This window comes from Canis lupus, chromosome 19 (assembly GCF_003254725.2).
Source record: "Canis lupus dingo isolate Sandy chromosome 19, ASM325472v2, whole genome shotgun sequence".
In the NCBI taxonomy this organism is placed as follows: Eukaryota; Metazoa; Chordata; class Mammalia; order Carnivora; family Canidae; genus Canis; species Canis lupus.
Genome location: NC_064261.1, coordinates 51,290,594 through 51,312,274, shown reverse-complemented (window position 1 = coordinate 51,312,274; position 21,681 = coordinate 51,290,594). Strand labels below are relative to the sequence as shown.

General features: G+C 36.6%; 1 protein-coding gene and 1 non-coding gene across 2 annotated transcripts in view; one reads left to right on the top strand and one right to left on the bottom strand.

Annotated features, from left to right (window-relative positions):
* EPC2 (enhancer of polycomb homolog 2) overlaps window positions 1-21,681 on the bottom strand; it is a 117,562-nt gene that overhangs the window by 76,333 nt on the left and 19,548 nt on the right.
* LOC112650006 (U6 spliceosomal RNA) lies at window positions 10,804-10,910 on the top strand. Its single transcript, XR_003129869.1, has one exon. It is a non-coding gene; the product is annotated as a U6 spliceosomal RNA (small nuclear RNA).

The window sequence follows — 21,681 nt, the reverse complement described above, 5'->3', positions numbered from 1 at the left end:
CAAGTACCTGGCAAAAGTAATCCAAAACAACAACCAATTCTGACACATTCCTGAATAAAACTATTTCAAAAATAATGAAAAAATCTTCAGTAATGAAAAATCTTCAATCTTAATCACTACAAATAAATGATCATAATAAAATAATAGTACTGATTATTATAAATTAATGTTATTACAATAAATGAAATGGCAAGAAAACCACTAAAATCAGACTTCAAAAACATCAGTGCAAAACATCAATGAAGCAACATTTTCAGAAACCTCAATGAATGAAAAATATGAGCCAAGGATTTTACAGTCAGCTAAAATGGTCTTAAAGTGAATTTAGTTTTAAAAATATATTTTATTTAAGCCACATCTACTCACCTACAACATTATCATCTCAACAATCAATTCAAAAATGTATGGCTATACTTTACATTTTCCTCCCATATCAGGTCTACAAAATCTAGTGTGTATTTTACATGCATGGAACATATAAATTCAGACTAGCCATATTTCAAGCGCTTAAAAGCCACCAGTGACTACTAGCTACATATTGGATAGTATGGTCCATCTTCACCTTGGCTTCATCCAACCAAGAGATAACTGGTAAACTCTAGTAAAAATTTATACCCACACACCCACAAATCTCTCAAAGATGGGAAGAGAATTAAAGACTAATATACATTCTGTATGTTAGTAAATTGAACACCAATAAAAAATAAATTAACTTAAAAAAATAAAAATAAAAATAAAGACTAATATACAAACATCTCCAAAAAAGTGGAAATAATGCAACTAAGAATGGAAGAAAAAATACAAACCTTCTCAAATATAAAATATAATCTTTTAAAATAAGAGCAAAAAGAGAGGGCCACCTGGTGGCTCAGTCATTTAAGTGGCCAATGATTTCAGTTCATATCAATAAATATCAATGAACTTATCTATAAAAACTAAAAAAATTTCAACTTGTCTGAATTATAAAATGAAAAAATTTTCAACTGGTCTCATAACCCAAGACTCAACTATACAGTGCGTATAAAAGAAACACACACACAAAAATGTGGTTCAGAAAAAGTAAAATTAAAGGAATGAATGCAAGTTTATCAGGTAATGGAAGACAGTAAGAAAAATGAGCAGATCCTAATTATCAGACATGTAGAGTGTAAGTCAAAGAGCATTAAGCATGACCCAAAAACCACAATCACAATAAAGGCTTTTAATACCCACATATCATTCATGCATGTCTGTATCTATAGGTTTTGGACATCCTATATGTATTTAACAAGTTATCTATGCATCAAATAAAACAACCTTTTTATAAAGCAAAGCTACAACATATGCAAGGACTGATTAAAGACACACTAATAGTATTAACTAACTTTAACACATGACTCGCAGCATAAGGTAAGTGAACAAAGAACAGCATGGGCCCAAGCATGGACCTAATTTAGTAAGACAGATCTTATAGCTATATATAAAACTTTATACCCAATGCTCCTTCTTCTCAAATACACAAGCAACTTTGATAAACATGATCATTTATCAGTTAACTAAGAATTTTAAAAAATAGGGTATTATGAAGAGTAGAATAGACAAGGAAAGAAACAATTCTTTGAGCATATCTCTTGTACGGTTCTGAATTTTAAAACCATGTTAATGTTTAACATGCTCTAAAAAATAATTAAAATCAACAAGAATGTGAGGAGAAACCAAAATAGTGCACAAGGAGAAACAAATAAATCTCACTTATTAGAAATGAATATTCATATAGCCACAATGAAGAGAACAGGAAACAAATTTTAAGTTCCTTTGGAACATAATGATTTGAAGCTCATCTGTAAAACTTAGATAATACGCACTTCAAAGAAATTTTGTAATGATTATTTAAGTTAAAAACGTGTTCACAATAGTTCATGGCACATCTAAGAGCTTCTTTTTATTAAAACACATCACAGAGGTGCAATATTCAAAATACTGGAATTTTAAAAACAGGATAAAAAAATTTAGGAATTTTGACAATTAAAATGCTTTTTTCAACACCCATTCATAACATAAAATTCCCTGAAAGAAATGTCCCCAATCTGGGATGCCTGGGTGGCTCAGTGGTTGAGCGTCTGCCTTTGACTCAGGGCGTGATCTCGGGGTCCAGGATCGAGTTCTGCATCAGGTTCCTTGCGGGGAGACTGCTTCTCCCTCTGCCCGAGTCTCGGCCTCTCCCTCTGTGTCTCTCATGAATAAATAAAATCTTGAAAAAAACAAAAATTCAAAGGAAGTCTGTTACCACTTCTAGCGTACACTTCTCCTAAGATTCTAGTCATAACAATGAAGGAAAAAAAAATACAGGCATGCAGATTGGAAAAGAAGACATAAAATTATTTGTATATGGTATCTTCATATAGGGGAGAAAAATCCTAGGGAATCTCAACAGAGCTCCTAGAACTAAAAAGTGAATTTAACAATATCACAAGTCAGTATTAAACACTCAACTGTATTTCCACATATTGGCAACTGAAATATGAAAATAAAAAGCAATAACATTACAACAGTATCCAAACTACTAAATACTTAAGAGATACAGGCCTAAGAAATAAATGTGTAAAACTTGCAAAACAACATAGAAGGAAGTATATAGCATGTTCATGGACTGGAAGGGTCAACATTATTCCAAGAAACTTTACTTGGGTAAATTTTCCTCCAAATTATCTAAATTTCTAATAAATTCCAATCAAAACCCCAACAAGAGTTTTTTTAAAAAACAGAAATGGAAAATTGATTCTAAAATTCATATAGAAAGGCAAAAGAAAAATAGCCAAAATCACCTTGAAAAAGAATAAATTTGAAGGACACACACAATCTAATTACAAACTAAATCATAAAGCTAAATTAATCAACACTGTCACTAACATAACATATAAAGCAACAGAAAACAACCACACAGAAGTCCAGAAATAGTCGCACACACATATAGAGAATGAATTTTAGACAAAGGTGCCAGCCAATTAATGAGGGAATTAAAGGAGGGTAAGGAGGGCGGGCACCTGGGTGGCTCAGTGGTTGAGTGGCTGCCTTTGGCTCAGGTTATGATCCCAGGGTCCTGGGATTGAGTCTACCATCAGGTTCCCCATGGGGAGCCACTTCTCCCTCTGCCTATGTCTCTACCTCTCTCTTTGTGTCTCTCATGAATAAATACAATCTTTAAAAATAATAATGATGATGATAATAAACAACCAACCGAATTTTTTAACAAATTCAGTCAATGATTTAAACAGACATTTCACAAAATATAATAAGGACCAGTAACTACTTGAAAAGATGTTCAACAACTTAAAAAAAAAAAAAAAAAAGATGCTCAATAACTTTACATCTGGAAAATGCAAAGTAAATCCACAGGTTTTGACTACATAATCACAAACTGACTAAAATTAAGAAACTGACAACACCAACTGTTGGTGTGTCACTGGAAAACTACTGGGCAGTTTCTCATGAAGTAAATAAATACATGCTTATCATAGGGCACCTGAGTGGCTCAGTCTGTTAAGCATCAGACTCTTGATTTCAGCTCAGGTCATGATCTGAGTCAGCTTGAGATTATCTCTCTCCCTCTGCCCTCCCCAACAAGTACTCTCTCTCTCTCTCAAATAAATAACTTAAAAAAATACGTACTTCTCACATCACCCAGCAATCCTGCTAAATAAGTATGCACCCAAGAATTGAAATGCATGTCCACAAATAACTTGCACAGGGATGTTAGCTGCTACTTTACTTGCAACAGCCAAAAATTAGAAACAATACAAATGTGAGTTAACAGGTAAACAGACAAAGTGAATACATTCATTCATTAGAACGTTACTCAGGTAAAAAATAATAATAATAAAAAGGGATGAAACTAATGATATGCACAATGATCTTTTTTAATTAAAGATTTATTCATGAGAGACACACACACACAGAGAGGCAGAGACAGGTAGAGGGAGAGAAGCAGGCTCCCTGCAGGGAGCCTGATGCGGGACTCGATCCCAGATCCTGAGATCACGTCCTGAACAGAAGGCAGACAACTGCTGAGCCACCCAAGCATCCGGTCACAATGATGTATCTTGAAAGTATACTGAGGAGAAAGGGGAACCCTCTTATACTGCTGTTAGGAATGAAAGCTGGTATAGTAACTCTGGTAAACAGTATGGAGCTTCCTCACAAAGTTAAAAATACAGCTACCCTATTATCCAACAATTGCACTACTAGGTATCTCCCCAAAAGATATAAACATAGTGATCTGAAGAGGCACCTGCACCTCAAAGTCCACAACAGCCAAACTATGGAAAGGAGCCCAGATGTCCACTGGCAGATGAATGGATAAAGAAGATGTGTATATTTTCTCTCTCTCTCTCTCTCACACACACACACACAGGAATATTACTCAGCCATCAAAAATGAAATCGGCAACAATGTGGATGGAAATAGGTGGTATGCTAAAGGAAATAATTCTATCAGAGAAAGACAAATACCACATGATTTCACTTTTTTTTTTTTTTAAGATTTATTTATTCATTCATTCAGAGAGAGCGAAGAGAGAGGCAGAGACACAGGCAGAGGGAGAAGCAGGCTCCATGCAGGAAGCCCAATGTGGGACTCGATCCCCGGTCTCCAGGATCACACCCCAGCCTGCAGGCCGCGCTAAACCGCTGTGCCACCGGGGTTGGTTGCCCACATGATTTCACTTCTATGTGGAATTTAAGAAACAAAATGGAGGCTCACGGGGGAAGGGAGGGAAAAATAGTTCGAGACAGAATCAGACAGAAAGACAAACCATAAGAGACTCTTAACTGTAGGAAGTAAACTGAGGGTTGCCAGAGGGGGAGGGGGTGGTGGGAAGATAGTGTAACTGGGTGATGGACATTACGGAGGGCAAGAGATGTGATGAGAACTGGGTGTTGTATGCAACTGATGAATCACTAAACACTACCACTGAAACTAACGATATATGTTAATTAATGGATTTTATATTAAAAAAATTTTTTTTAAATGAGTCCACTTTAGGGAAGGAGTTTGGAGGATGGGCAAAAAACTAGGTGAAGGGGATACAAGGTACAAATTTCCAGTTACATAATATGTAAGTCACAGAGATGAAAAGTACAGCATGGGGAATATAAAAATATTATAATAACATTACTTGGTGACTATGACTTCCCATGTTGTACACTGAATAATAATGTATGGGATTGTGGAGTCACTATGTTGTACACCTGAAACTAATATAACATTGTGGGTCAACTGTACTTGAATAAAAATTTTGGGATGCCTGGGTGGCTCAGCGGCTGAGCATCTGCCTTCAGCCCAGGGCATGATCCTGGAATCCCGGGATCAAGTCCCACGTCGGGCTCCCTGCAGGGAAGCCTGCTTCTCCCTCTGTCTGTGTCTCTGCCTTTCTCTGTGTCTCTCATGAATAAATAAATAAAATCTTTAAAAAAATGAATAAAAATTTCTTGAAGTCCAAAAAAATGCATAGAGAAATAACCAGACACAAAACTAATATACAGTGATCAAAATCAGATCATTAGTTCATTGAAATGGGGGTGGAGGATATGACTGCAAAAAGGGTTAAAGGGGACTTTTGTGGGGAATGAAAATGTTCTACTTATTGTTTGGAATGGTGATTACACAGATAATTTGTTTTTAAAAATAAAGAAACCACACACAAATGTTTTATACTTTATGTAAATTACACTTCAATAAAGTTGATTTTTATTTATTTTTTTAAAGATTTTCTTTATTCATGAGAGACACACAGAGAGAGAGAGGCAGAGACACAGGCAGAGGGAGAAGCAGGCTCCACGCAGGGAGCCCGACATGGGACTCAATCCTGGGTCTCCAGGATCACACCCTGGGCCAAAGGCAGGCGCCAAACCGCTGAGCCACCCGGGCTGCCCTAAAGTTGATTTTTAAAAGGAAGAAAAGGGGTGGCTGGCAGGCTTAGCCAGTAGAACATGATCTCCGGGTCATGAGTTCAAGCATGACATTGGGCATATAGCCTACCTAAAGTTTAAAAAAGAAGAGGAAGAAGAGGAAGAAGAAGAAGAAAAAAAATAACATGATGAAACAAAGAGTTGATGTAAACAAAACATGCTGGAAAGACAATATTTACAATGCTGGTAAAATTGTGATGAGTAAAACCGACACTTTCAAGAATGAGTGCTAGTCAATGTGTTAAAGTGTAAATTGGTATAATCTGGAAAACAGTTTGATAAGATGTTTCTAAGCTTTAAATACATTGCCATGTAAGACTTCTTGAAAAATAATGACATCTGAAAATATTTATGCATTAAGTAGAAAAAGCAGAAAATAAAACCATATACTGAAGATAATCTCAAATATATTAAGGTACATAGAATGTTAAGATGCTAGCATGAGGGGAATCTCTGGGAGGCTCAGCAGTTGAGCATCTGCCTTCAGCTCAGGGCGTGACCCCAGGGTCCCGGGATCGAGTCCCACATCGGGACCCCCACATGGGAGCCTACTTCTCCCTCTGCCTGTGTCTCTGCCTCTCTCTGTGTGTCTCTCATGAATAAATAAAATCTTGAAAAAAACCCAAAAAGATGCTGCCCTGAGGGCACCTGGATGGCTCAGTCAGTTAAGTGTCTGCCTTCAGTTGAGTGAGGTCAGGATGCCAGGGTCCTGAGCCAGGTCAGGCTACTCTCTTCCTCTCTCTTCCTCCTGCTCATGTTCATGCGTGCTCGCTCGCATGCTCTCTCTTTCCACCCCCTCGCTCAAATAAATAGAAACATTTTTAAAAAGATGATAGAATGAATAAATGTAGAATTTTTAAAAAAGGCTAGTAAGAAATGTGCCTATGGAAAAAACAAAAACAAAAACAAAAAAAAAGAAATGTGCCTATGTATTAACTAGTGAAACTATAGATGGTCTCTAATTTTCTCCTCTACATTTTCTACAATTTACTCAAATAGTATGTATTACAAAAAGCAATCAGTGTCAATCTTTAAAACTACTGATCAGGGATCCCTGGGTGGCGCAGCGGTTTGGCGCCTGCCTTTGGCCCAGGGCACGATCCTGGAGACTCAGGATCGAATCCCATGTCGGGCTCCCGGTGCATGGAGCCTGCTTCTCCCTCTGCCTGTGTCTCTGCCTTTCTCTCCCTCTCTCTGTGTGACTATCATAAATAAATAAAAATTTAAAAAAATAAAAAATAAAACTACTGATCAGGGGACGTCTGGGTGGTTCAGTGGTTGACTGTCTGCCTTTGGCTCGGCTCCTGATCCTGGGGTCCTGGGATCAAGTCCCACATTGGGCTCCCCTAGAAGAGCCTGCTTCTTCCTCTGTCTGTGTCTCTGCCCCTCTCTCTGGGTCTCTCATGAATAAATAAATAAAATATTTTTTAAAATAAAACTACTGATCAGGTATCTCTTCCACAATCAAAAGAAGACAGAGATGGAGGAAGACAAAAGAAAAAAGATTCCAGATAAGTAATTTTCTTATTCTAATTAAACTTGCTTCTCTTCTAGTACTTTTTAAATCTGATTCTCAGTCCTGGCAGCATATTAAAGTCCCCTGGAAACGCCAAAAATGGACTACATGAGAGAAAATAGTTAAAAAGATTCAGCAGCTGACTTCCACACCAACAAAGATGAAAGGCATACAGTGGAATATTAATCAGCTATGAAAAAGAATGAAGTACTACAACATGCATGAATCTTTAAAACACTGTACAATGTGAAAGTGAAAGTCATCAGATATAAAAGGCCACATACTATTTAATTCCATTTACAGGAAATGTCCAGATATAGGCAAATCCACAGAGAAATTAAGTGTGTAAGTGGTTGTCAGGGAGTGGCAGAGGTTGTAGGATGGAAAATGACTAAGGTATGGGATTTCTTTTTAGGGTGATGGAAATGTTCCGGAACAATATAGTTATGATGTTGATAACTATATATGAATATAGTAAAAACCACTAAATTGCACACTTTAATATGGTGAATTACATTATATGAATTTTAGTTTTTAGTAATTGCAAGGGAACCTGAGTGGCTCAGGTCATGATACTAGGGTCCTGGAATGGAGCTCCACATCAGGCTTCCTGCTCAGTGAGGAGCCTGCTTCTCCCTCTGCCATTCCCCCTGCTTGTGTACACGTGGTGTCTCTCTCTCTCTCAAATAAAATCTTTTAAATTGCAAATAAATAAAGAGGTGAAGTAACAAGGAATGAATTCACCCTTCTATACCTGAAGCAACAAAAAAGTCTGAAGAGAGTTGAAACAATGGTTTTCCAAATACTGGACAGTAGGCAATGAAGGACAACGAATATTTAAAAGTAAACAAGGGGGCAGCCCCTGTGGTGCAGCGGTTTAGTGCCGCCTGCAGCCCAGGGCGTGATCCTGGAGACCCTGGATCGAGTCCCACGTCAGGCTCTCTGTATGATGCCTGCTTCTCCCTCTGCCTGTGTCTTTGTGAATAAATAAATAAAATCTTTAAAAATAAATAAATAAATAAAAGTAAAACAAAACAAACAGTCCCTACAATTGCCTCAGCTTACTATCCTGGAAAAGTTTCTATGCCATGGAGCATGAAAGAGAAGTAAGACAGAGCCTAGAAGACTTCATGAATTGAAGAGACAGAAACAAGAGTCTAAGAAAATGAAAGCATCTAAGCTTCATAAGACAGAGTACCAAAAGGGAAGGTTCTGCAGAGACAACCCAGGAGATCTGCAGTTCTCTGTAGTATTCAGCATAGTACTCATCAGCACATTGTGAATAAACTACCTAACACTGGAGAAAGAACTATCTATCCCCCAAAGGATTCAAAGGAAAAATGCCTGTCAGGGCCAAGAAGAGCACCTGTTCCCACCAACTAGGCTAGAGAAAAAGACATGCTACACATAGGGGAACAAGGTAAGTATGACACAGAATTTCTCATCAGAAACAATGCAAGTGGGGGCACCTAGGTAGCTCAATCGGTTAAGCATCTGCCTTCAATTCAGGTCATGATCTTGAGGACCTGGGACTGAGCCCCATGTTGGGCTTCCTCTCAGCAGAGAGTCTGCTTCTCCCTCTCCCCTCAACCTCCTCTTGTGCATGCTACCTCAAATAAATAAATAAAATCTTTTAAAAAGAGAGGCAGAGAGAAACAATGCAACTGAGAAGACTGGAACACCATTTTTTAAATAGTGGAAGAAAAAAGTGTCAAGTTAGAATTCTATATCCAGCAAAAATATTTTCAAAAACAAAGCTGACATTAGAGATTAAAGATCTGTTATACAATAATGCACATATAGTTAGCAATATTGTAACTTACTTACATCTATAAACCGTTAAAAGGGTAAATTTGTTATGTGCCTTACCACACACAAAAACAGAGAAAGAACATTTTTAGACATGTAAAAGCTGAAGTACTCATCACCAGCAGGCCCACAATACAAGAAATGATAAGAGAAATCCTTTTGGAAAAAGGAAGATGATACCTGATGAAGTCTGGATATAAAACAAACTGATGGAAAGGAGTAATCATAAGGATAAATACCTAATCTTTCTCTTTTCATTTTAAAGTATTTGAAAAATAACTGCTGTCTAAGTAAAAATAATAAGAATGTGTTATAGGATTTATTACAAGTGTAAAATGTATAGAAACAATAGCATAAGGTTTGGGCAGGGAGAAATGGAAATACACTATCATAAGGTTCTTACACTGTACAATACACTGTATGTGTATCACTTGAAGATTGTGATAAACTAAAGATATACAGCTAATTGCCTAATGATGACTCAACTTAGAATTGTTTCACTTTACAACGGTTTGAAAATGATATGCACTCAGTAGAAACCATACTTCAAAATTTGAATCTTGATCTTTTCCTAGCTAGCAATATGTGGTACAATGCCCTCTTGTAATGCTGAGCAGAAGCAATGAGCTAGGGATGCCTGGGTGGCTTAGCGGTTGGGCGTCTGCCTTTGGCTCAGGGCGTGATCCCGGGTCTGGGGACCCAGTCCCGCATCAGGCTCCCCACAGGGAGCCTGTTTCTCTCTCAGTCTATGTCTCTGCCTCTCTGTGTGTCTCTCATGAATAAATTTTAAAAATCTTTAATAAAGAATAAAATTAAAAAAGCAGTGAGCTACAGCTCCCAGTCTATCATACAATCATGACAGTGAACAGCCCATACATTTGCAACCATTCTGTACCCATACAACAATTCTGTTTTTCACTTTCAGTACAGTATTCAGTAAATTACATGAAATATTCAAAACTTGACTATAAAAGACTTTGTGCTAGTTGACTTTGCCCAACTATAGGCTAATATAAGTGTTCTGAGTTCAGGTTTTAGGCTAAACCATGATGTTCAGATTAGATACATTAAATACATTTTGACTTACAATATTTTCAACTTACAATGAGTTTATTGAGACATAACCTCATTGCAAGTCAAGAAAGATCTGTATATCGTAAACTATAAATCAGAATTTCTCAATCTTGGCACTAATGACAATCTGGGCAAGGTAAGTCTTTGTTGTGGGAGGCTGCCTTGTGCATTGGAGGATGTTTAGCAGCACCCCTGACTTCTACCCATGATATGTTGGTAACACACCCCACCTGCTACAGTATGAAAATAAAAAATGTTTCCAAATGTCCCCTGGGAAATAAATCAGACTCTTCCGACAACCATGCCCTGTATCAATCACTTAAACAAAAGACAAAAAAAAAAGTTACAGCAAATAAGCCCAAAACAGATAAAACAGAATCATTAAAAAAAAAAAAAAAAAAAAAATTCCAAAAGAAGGCAGAATAAGAGAGAAAGAAAACAACCAGAAGAAACAAAATAGTGCTTGCTTTGGTAGCACATACACTAACACTGGAATAATACAGAGAAGATTAGCACGGCCCCTGCACAAGGATGACATACAAATTTATGAAGTGTTCAGTATTTTTTAGGGGCGCCTGGCTAGCTCAGTTGGGAGAGCATGCAACTTTTGATGTAGGGGTTATAAATTTAAGCCACATACTGGGTACAGAGCCTACTGAAAAAAGAAAAACAGAAAACAGCAGATGACAGAGTGAAACCTAACGAAACCTAACAAAAACCATATTAAATCTTACTGAACTAGGAATAGAGGGGTGTGTCAATTCCACAAAGACTATCTACAAAACATCTATAGCTAACATCATAGTTAACGGTGGGAAACTTGAAGCTTTCCCACCAAGTAAGTTACAAAGCTAGAATGTCCCTTCATCACTTTGTTTCATCATCATACCGAAAGTTCTAGCTAGTAAAATAAGACATGAAAAGGAAATAAAAAGTATACAGACTGGGAGGAAAAAAAAGACAAAACTTTGTTTACAGATATTATGATCATCTATGCAGAAAATCTGAAGGAAATGACAAAATATTCCTCAAACTAGTAAGTGATTATAATAACAAGGCTGCGAGATTCAAGGCTAAAACACAAAAGTAAATCACTTTCCTACATACCAACAAAGAATAAGTAGAATTTGAAACTAAAAATACAATAGTTTATTTACCATAGTATTTCCAAAATGAAATACTTAGGTGTAAATCTAACAAGTATGTACAATATCTTGAGGGAAAACTACAAAGTTCTGAAAAACAAATGCAGAGAAAAACTAAATAAATAAATATTTCATGTTCATGGATAAGAAAACTCAGTAAGTCTTCAACAAGGTGTACCTGGTTTGCAGTCAGTTAAGCGTGTGACTCGGTTTCAGTTCAGGTCATGATCTCAGGATAGTGAAACTGAGCGCTGCCACCTCAAGCTCTGCGCTCAGCACAGAGTCTGCCTAGGACTCTCTCTCCCACTCTTGCTGTCCCTCCCCACCATGATCATGCTCTCATAAATAAATAAACAAACAAACAAACAAATAAATAAGATTTTTAAAGTCTTCTACAAATGGTGCTTGAAAAACTGTGGGCAAAAAAAACAACTATGGGCATCCACATGCTAAATTATAAACCTAGACACAGGTCTTACAACTTTACAAAACTTAATACAAAATGGATCATAAACCTAAATGTAAAATACCAAAATTCCTATAAAACAACACAAAAGAAAATCTAGGTGACTTTAGGTATGGCAAAGACTTTTTATTTTATATTTTTAAGATTTTATCTCTTTATTTGAAAGAGAAAGAGAGCACAGTGGGGAAGAGCAGAGGAAGAGGGAAAAGCCCTGGGATCAGGACCTGAGTCCAAGGCAGACACTCAATGGACTGAGCCAACAGGCACCCTGGCAATGACTTTTTAAATACAACACCAAAGACACCAGTCATGAAAGAAACTGGTAAATTAGACTTCATCAAAATTAAAAACTTCTGTGGAAAAAAAAAACACTTAAGATAAAAAAAAGTGCAAAGATAAGCCACAGACTGAGGAAAAGAACCTGATAAAGGACTGTTATCCAAAACATACAAAGAACTCTTAAAACTCAACAATAAGAAAACACGCAACCTGATTAAAAAATGGGCAAAAGACCTTAACACACAATTTATCAAAATAGATATACACATGGCAAATAAATATATGAAAAAAAATGCTCCATATGGCTTATCAGGAGGGAAAAGCAAATTAAAATGGGATACCACTGCACATCCATTAGAGAGCCGAAATTCAGAACACTGACAACATTAAATGGTGGCAAGTATGTACAGTAACAAGAATTCTCATTCATTACTGGTGGTGATGCAAAATGGTAAGGGCCACTTTAGAAAAGTTTGGCAGTTTCTTATCAAATTAAACATTCTCTTAGCATATACTCCAACAACTGCACCCTTGATACTTAAGCAAAGGAGCTGAAAACTTGTGACCAAATAAAAATCTGCCCATGGGTATTTACAGCAGCTTTATTCATAATTATCAAAATTTGAAAGAATCAAGATGTCGGGCAGCCCGGGTAGCTCAGCGGTTTAGCGCCACCTTCAGTCCAGGTCGTGATCCTGGAGACCTGGGATCGGGTCCCATGCTGGGCTTCCTGCGTGAAGCCTGCTTCTTTCTCCCTCTGCCTGTGTCTCTGCCTCTCTCTCTCTCTCTGTGTGTCTCGAATGAATGAATAAATAAAATCTTAAAAAAAAAAAAAAAATCAAGATGTCCTTTAGGCAGTGAGTAGATAAACATTGGCACATCCAGACAACAGGATATATTATTCAGTGCTAAACAGAAATGAGCTATCAAGCCATGAAAGGCCATGGAGGAACCTTAAATGCATACTAGTAAGTGAAAGAAGCCAATTTGAAAAGGCTAGAACTGTAGGATTCCAACTAAATGATGTTTTGCAAATACAAAAATAGAGACAGTAAAAAGATCAGTGGCTGTGGAGGTATTGATAAACAGGTGGAACACAAAGGGCACTGAAAATAACTGTGTATCACACACACAGTAATGACAGATACATGTCATACATTTGTTTGAATCCATAGAATGCTAATATAAACTATGGACTTTGGGGGTTATAATTTGTCAATGTAAGTCCACTAATTGTAACACTCATGGGGAATGCTGATGATGGGGGAGGCTATGTATGTGTAAAGAGAGGGGATATATGGGAAATCTCTGTACATTCCCCTCAATTTTGCTGTGAACCTAAAGCTGTTCTAAAAGTGTAAAATCTTACCCCAAAGATACATATGCAGTGAAACAAACACCAGAACACCTGCACCCCAATGTTTATAGCAGCAATGTCCACAACAGCCAAACTGTGGAAGGAGCCTCGGTGCCCATCGAAAGACAATGGATAAAGAAGCTGTGGTATATGTATAAAATGGGATATTACTCAGCCATTAGAAATGACAAATACCCACCATTTGCTTTGACGTGGATGGGACTGGAGGGTATTATGCTGAGTAAAGTAAGTCAACTGGAGAAGGACACACATTATATGGTCTCATTCATTTGGGGAATATAAAAAAATAGTGAAAGGGATTAAAGTGGAAAGGAGAGAAAATAAGTGGGAAAATGAGAGAGGGAAACAGAACATGAGAGACCCCTAACTCTGGGAAACGTACAAGGGGTAGTGGAAGGGGAGGTGGGCGGGGGTTAGGGTGACTGGGTGATGGGCACTGAGGGGGGCACTTGGCGGGATGAGCATTGGGTGATATGCTATATCAGTATGGCTTCTAGCCATACTGATTAGGGATATGCTATATGTTGGCAAATTGAACTCCAAACAAAAAAGTTAAAAAATAAAAAAATAAGGGGTGCCTGGGTGGCTCAGCAGTTGAGCATCTGCCTTCAGCTCAGGGTGTGATCCTGGGGTCCCTTGATCGAGTCCCACATCAGGCTCCCTGCATGGAGCCTGGTTCTGTCTCTGCCTTTCTCTCTCTGTGTCTCTCATGGTAAATAGATAAAATCTTTTTTTAAAAAATTAAATTAAAATTAAAAAAAATAAAAAATAAAAAGTGTAAAATCTTAATTAAATGCAAATGATGTCAACACCACTGTTAAGACAGAGACTATGAGACTAGATAAAAACAAGTAAATCCTTATTATAAGCTGCCTTTGAATTGCAGCTTGAATACGAAGAAACACATTTTGAATATAGATTTAAATAGGCTAGAACCTAAAAAAATATATATATACTGCGTTAACACTAGTCAAAAAGACTTTGTGTGACCATATTGGCATGCAACATAGATTTCAGAACAAAGAATATCACCAAGGGTTTATTTCATTGAGGCCCCTGGCCGGTTTAGTTGTTAATAGCATGTGGCTCTTGATCTTGGGGTCATGAGTTCAAGTCCCATGTTAGGTGCAGACATTACTAAACATACTAAAGAAAAGTTTATTTCATCATATTTAAAGAAATCAGTCAGCAGGACATAACAATCCTACTCATTTATGTATTCAATAACAAAGCTTCAAGATACATGAAACAAAAACCAGTATAATTTCAAAAGTAAACAGACAAACCCACAATTACAGAGATTTTAATACCATACTCTCAATGATTGATAAAACAAATAGAGAATCAGCAAAGATACTGTAAACTATAACACTAACAGCTAACTTAACCTGATTTTTACAGAATGCTCCATCCAACAAAGGCAGCACACACCTTCTTTTCATGTTCACAGGAATCATTTACCAAGACAGAACATACTCTGAAAAGCATATTACAAATTTCAAAAAAGTCTACAATTCAAAGAAAGAAAGAAAAGAAAAGAAAGAAAAGAAAAGAAAAAAGAAAAATGAAATTCCTAACAGAAAGATCTCTGTAAAACCACTAAGTATCTGGAAACTAAGTAACATATTTCTAAATAACCCCAGGGTCAAAGAAGAAATCAAAAGAGAAATTAGTATCTTAAAATGAATGAAAATTAAAACAAAAAGTTGCAAGATACACTAAAACAGCACCTAGGAGGAAAGGTACTGCACTCAATACTTATATTAAAATAAAGGTCTCAAATCAATGACCTTAACTTCCACCCTAAGCAGCTAGAAAAAGAGCAAATTAAACCCAAGTAAGTAGAAAAAAGGAAATGATCAAAATCAAAGTGGAAATCAATGAAACCTAAACAAAACCTACTGAGAAAAACTGATTAAACCAAAAGCTAGTTCTTTAACAAAATCAATAGAATTGATAAACTTCTAGCCATACTGATTAGGGAAAAAGTGGGAAGACACAAACGACCAATGTCAGGAGCAAGAGAGGAGACATCACCTTAGAGAGTATTATGAACTTCTTATCAATAAACTCATCAATAAAGTGAAAAGGACAAACTCCTTGAAACAAACTTTTACCAAAGCCCACTCAGAAAGAACAGAAACTGAACTATAGTTAAAAATCCTTCATACAAAGAAAACTCCAGGGACAGATGGCTTCATTGGCAAATTCTACAAAATATTTGAGGAGAAAATAATACCAACTCTGTGCAAATTTTTCGGTAATACTAAAGTGTTAGGAATACTTCCCAATTCATTTTATGAAGCCAGTATTATTCTGATACCAGTTAACAGAAAAAGACATTACAGGAGAAGAGAACTACAGACAAATATCCCTTGTGAACATAGATGCAATCATCCTAAATAAAAATTTAGCAAATAGAATCCAACATGCTAAAAGAATAAAACATAACCAAATGAGGTTTATCCCAGGAATGCAACATTTCACCAGATTGATTCTTTAAAAAGCCATGATCATTTCTATACACAGAAAAAGCATTTGCAAAATCCAACATCTTTTTAAAACTTCTCAGAAAACCAAAAATATAAAAAGGAATTTCTTCAATCTGATAAAGGGGAATCTACCAAAAACAAAAGTCCCATCATACTTAAGTGAAATACCGAATGCTTCTCTCCTAAAATTAGGAAGATACTCTAAATATGGTCTTTGTAAGTAAAGTGATATGTTTTTCGTTAATTTTTGGCTCCCAAAGAAATACATCAGCTTTAGCTAAAAATCAATAAACAGGCACATTACTAAGGTTCTTTTTTTTCTATAGAACTGGACTTAAAGGCATTTATCAACTAAACAGATAAATATCTATTTGCATAAATTCCTTTTAGAATTTAATAACACAGTAAAGACTTTTCTCTTCTGAAAAACAGCTGTGTTAAATTTTCAATGAATAAGAACTGAATCACCCATAGCTTCTCTATCTTAACTGCCTGTGGGGATATGAAGAAGAAAGGGGGTGAGGAGACTTTAATGGCCAGATAACTGCTATCTTAAAACAGAAATGTAAAAGTGAGAGCAATCTTATTGTATACAAATATCTTTTCATACTCATTTTAATTCTAAAATACCTGACTTACAAATCAACTTTTGGAAAACAATTCAATTAGAAGTTACATAACACTAATGACTTCCACTTCATAAAGTTAGCAAATGTTTACTCTTTCGTTATCTAATTGTTGCTTTTCTGAAAACTTGTTTTAAATTGAGAATAGCCCAATGCTGATTAAAACCATGACCTTCAACATAATTGAGGAAGGTGACAGTAACATCAATGGCTGGCCTGCTCTTAAGTATCCAAGCAACAACAGAAATAAGCAATAGTAGAGAAAATTCAGAACAGTAAGCAAAATAAATCATTAACACAAAGCTTTAAAAAGCATTATTTGATATCCGGCTAATTTGTCTAGTGATTAACAAAGTCATTTCTGATATTATTTTGCATTTCTTAAATAGTAACAGGAGAGAGAGAGCACTCTTACAAAAAATGTCAAGATGGCTGTATGTGAAAACCACCAAGAATTAGATCACTTGTTATGCAAAGTAAAAATAAGAACATTAAAAAAAAAAAAAGGTAGCAAATGGATTCATTCACCCAAGAAATGACACAAAATGAAAATTAATCTCACCCACAAAAAAACTGTGCCAGGCAACAGAATTCCATACTTGAAAAAATGCTTGGGAAGCAATTCCTCCAGAAACTACAAAATTTGAAATAGGCAACAGACAAAAACACTTTACTGCCATAAGTAAAAATCACTATGAAAGAAGTAATCATTGTGGTGGGGGCACAGAATACACTTATCAATATCACCTATCAGACTTAAAAACATCCAGCATCTCCCAGACCCATTTGAGAATTTTATATAAGCATATCAAAACCCTCAGATGTTACAGAAAAAAAAAAAAAAAAGATTGAGAACTACTGCTTCAAACCAGAGCTTCTGAAATTTTAATGTGCATTTGAACCACCTAGCGATCTTTTTAAAATGCATGTTTTTGATTCAACAGGTGGGACTTAAAATTAAGCAGTTTTAACGAACTCCTAGGTAATGCCATATCCACAGACCAAACTCTGAATAGCAAGGTTCTCAACTATGCAACTCAGAAAAGGTATCTTTATGGTATAACCACTCTGGAAAACAGTTTAACAGCTCTTTAGAAAAGTTAGAGGGTTTTAATATACTCACCATACAACCAAGCCATTTTATCCCCAGGTATTTACTCAAAACAAATGAAAGCAGATGTACACAAATGTTCATAGCCAAAGACCAATCAACAAGTGAGTGGATTATTTGGTATACCCGTAAAATTTACTGTGATAAAAATTCTCAGCATGAATTATTGATACATGGTATAGTAAGTATGAATCTCAAATAATTACACTGAGTGAAAGAAACCAGACCAAAAGGAGTATATGCTTTATGGCTCCATTTATATAAAAAGTCTAGAAAATGCAAATCACTAATCTACAGTGACAGCATATCAAGTGTTTGCAGAAGGACAGGAAGCTTATAAAGGAGCATGAGGAAATAACTTTTAGAGGTGATGGAAATGTTCATTAATCTTGACTGTAGTAACAATGTTCTTACAGGTGTATATAAAGGTCAACAAATTGTACACGTTAAGTATATTCAGTTTATTCATCAATAAACCTCAATAAGTCCATTTTATTTTTATTTTCTTTTTAAAAAAATTTTTTTATTACTTATTCATGATAGTCATAGAGAGAGGAGAGAGAGGCAGAGACACAGGCAGAGGGAGAAGCGGGCTCCATGCCAGGAGCCCAACGTGGGACTCGATCCCGGGACTCTGGGATCGCACCCTGGGCCAAAGGCAGGCGCCAAACCGCTGAGCCACCCAGGGATCCCCAATAAATCCATTTTAGAAAGAGATCTTCCAAATCCAAACTTCCAGCTAAACAAAATAATGTCACTATAAATATATATAACTTCTAATTTTTGAAACTTCATATAATACTACAGTAACAAGAAATATATATTCAGGGCAGCCCGGGTGGCTCAGCGGTTTAGCACCACCTTCAGCCCAGGGCGTGATCCTGGAGACCGGGTATCGAGTCCCACATCAGGCTCTCTGCATGGAGCCTGCTTCTCCCTCTGCCTGTGTCTCGGCCCCCCCCCCCCCAAATAAATAAAATCTTTAAAAAAAAAAGAAGAAAGGAAAAGAAAAAGAAAAAGAAAAAGAAAGAAAGAAAGAAAAGAGATTGATTCAGTCTTTGTCCCCATTCCTGACACAGAGCTCCTAAAACTCTTGGAATTTCCTAAGTGGTAAGTGTGTCTTGATATTCCTAAACAAATCCCTTTCAAACACATCTGAGTTTATGTTATGAGGTCACTTTCGGAAAGCACCTACAGATGGGGGCTTTGCCAGGAGAATCAATCATGTGACTTAGAGGGTTGGAACTTTCAGTCCTACCGCCTAATCTCTGGGAAGAGGAGAAGGGCTACAGATTGCAGATCAATCACCAGTGGCTAATGATCTAATCAATCACACCTATATAACGAAGCCCCCTTAAAAAGCCCTGAAAGGAATAGGTTTAGACAGGTTACAAGCCGATGTATACACAGAGCTGCCAGGAGAGTGGCATGCTTCAAGAGGGTATGGACACTCCATGCCCATTTCCCCATATACTGCCCTATGCATGTCCTTCTGCTGGACTCTTCCTGAGTTTTATTGTTTTATAATAAATCAGTAATCCACCAAGTAAAATGTGTCTGTGTTCTGTGAGCCAGTTTAGCAAATTAATTGAGCCCAAGGAGGGGGTAATTGGATACTCCAATCTATAATCAATTGGTCAGATGCACAGGTGACAACCTGGACTTGTAACTGGCTTCTGAAGGTGGGGGAGGGGAGCAGTCTTATAGAATTGAGCCCCTAACCTATGGGGATCAGACGTTATCTCCAGTGTCAGAATTGAGCTAAATTGTAGGGTATTCCCTGGTGTCAGAGAATTGCTTGGTATAGGGGAAAAACCCAAACGCTGGAATGAAGGTCAGAATTAGATATATGCAACTGTATGCATATTACCAAAAATAAGAGCCTCCCTCTTGGGATGGGGTGGGCAGTGGAAAATGACTCAGAGGGCCCTGTAGGATCTTTCTTAACTCCAAGTAACCACTGGAAACATGTACTATAGGTAAGAAAGCCAGTGGTAATCCAGTAATAGAATACAATTTAAGAAATCTTAGTCTGTTCAATAAAACCTGAAATTTTGCTAAAAACACGGTATTTGTAAAATACAAAACTACAATTAGACACCCTTTGAGGGGCCAGACTCACTCCCACCGATGTTCACTCTCTCCCCAGAAGTGAGTTACCATCCTCAAATTGTTAAATCATCTCAACCTTACACCAAACCAAAGATCATCAACTAAATCAGTCTAGATACCTTATCTGAATTAGGCCAATCATATTCCATCTCCTGGAAAGTTAGAAATGAGAGTGAATCACTATTCTCAGCCAGAGTTGGTTGCTTAAATAGATATAAATTTAGTTAGAAGTTACAGAGTGGCCACCTTGGGTCAATGAGAGGCCAAAACCTGTATGTAATTCCTTTTACAGAGAAGAACGCAGTAAGACTAAAAACATTTTTTAAAAGAGTAATACTTCATTACTAAATGGAGTTTATTCCACAAATGCTGGGATGTTTCAGTATTATAATTCATTGATAATAAACAGATCTGAAGGAGAAATTTCCATAAATTCCAAAAAGGCAGATCCCTGGGTGGCTCAGCAGTTTAGCGCCTGCCTTCAGCCCAGGGCATGATCCTGGAGTCCCAGGAGCGAGTCCCATGTTGGGCTCCCTGCATGGAGCCTGCTTCTCCCTCTGCCTGTGTCTCTGCCTCTTTCTCTCTCTCTCTCTTTTACATGAATAAATAAATAAAATCTTTTAAAAAATAAAAATTAAAAAAAAATCCAAAAAGGCATTTGAAAATATTAGAGATTCATTTGTGATAGAAACACTGGAGATTTGACATACACTTTTGTGAATTATATATATATGTTCATAATACCTATTAGATCTACTTCAGTTTTCTTTAATTTTTGTTTTTTTGAGAAAGAGAAAGCTGTGTGTGAGCACAGCGGGGGGCTAAGGGAGAGAGAATCTGAACAAGGCTCCACACACAGGGCAGAGCCAGCTCGATCTCATGACCCTGAAATCATGATGTGAGCTGAAATCAAAAGTCAGATGCACAACCAAATGAGCCACCCAGGTGCCCTCCCTATTTTATTTTCTAACATGCCCTCCCTATTTTATTTTCTAACATCTATAAATCAATCCAGGGAAATTTACATCTTATTTACTGGAGAAACATTAGAGGCAGTCACTATGAAGTAAGAAACAAAACAAAGATGCCCAGTATCTTCACTACTATTAAACATGGAATGAAAGTAATTTCCAACAAAAATTTTAAATAAGGGAAGGCAATTAGAAGGATACTATTTGGAAACGGGAGAAGTAAACTACCTCTGTGAGCAAGTGATATGTTACCTTTATCTCAATAACCCAAGAGAATCAATGCAGAAACAAGTATAATCAGGTAACTTAAAGTCACAAGATATAAAATTAAAATATAAAAATAGTTTAAATACAAACAATAACAAGTTATAAGGTATAATGGAAAAAAGTGACACAATAGTAACAAAGTATGTAAGATTTCTAGAAATAAGCTGAACCAAAAATAAAAAGCAAATGGAAAAAAAAATGCTCCTGAAAAATAAACATAAGTAGACTTCAACGAGCGAAGAGACAAACCATGTTCAAGAGACAAACCATGTTCTTGGACAAGAAGTCAACATCAGAAAGATGTCAATTCTCTATAAGCTAATTATAAGTGTATGATAAATGTCAATAAAAACACCAACATCTTCTCCCTGGAGTTAGACAAAAATCTAAAGTTCATGTGGAAAAATATGTAAGGAAAACTGAAAAAGGAGAGCAATAAGAATGGGAGATGTAACTAGCCTCACCATATAGTTTTTTTTTTTTTTAAACA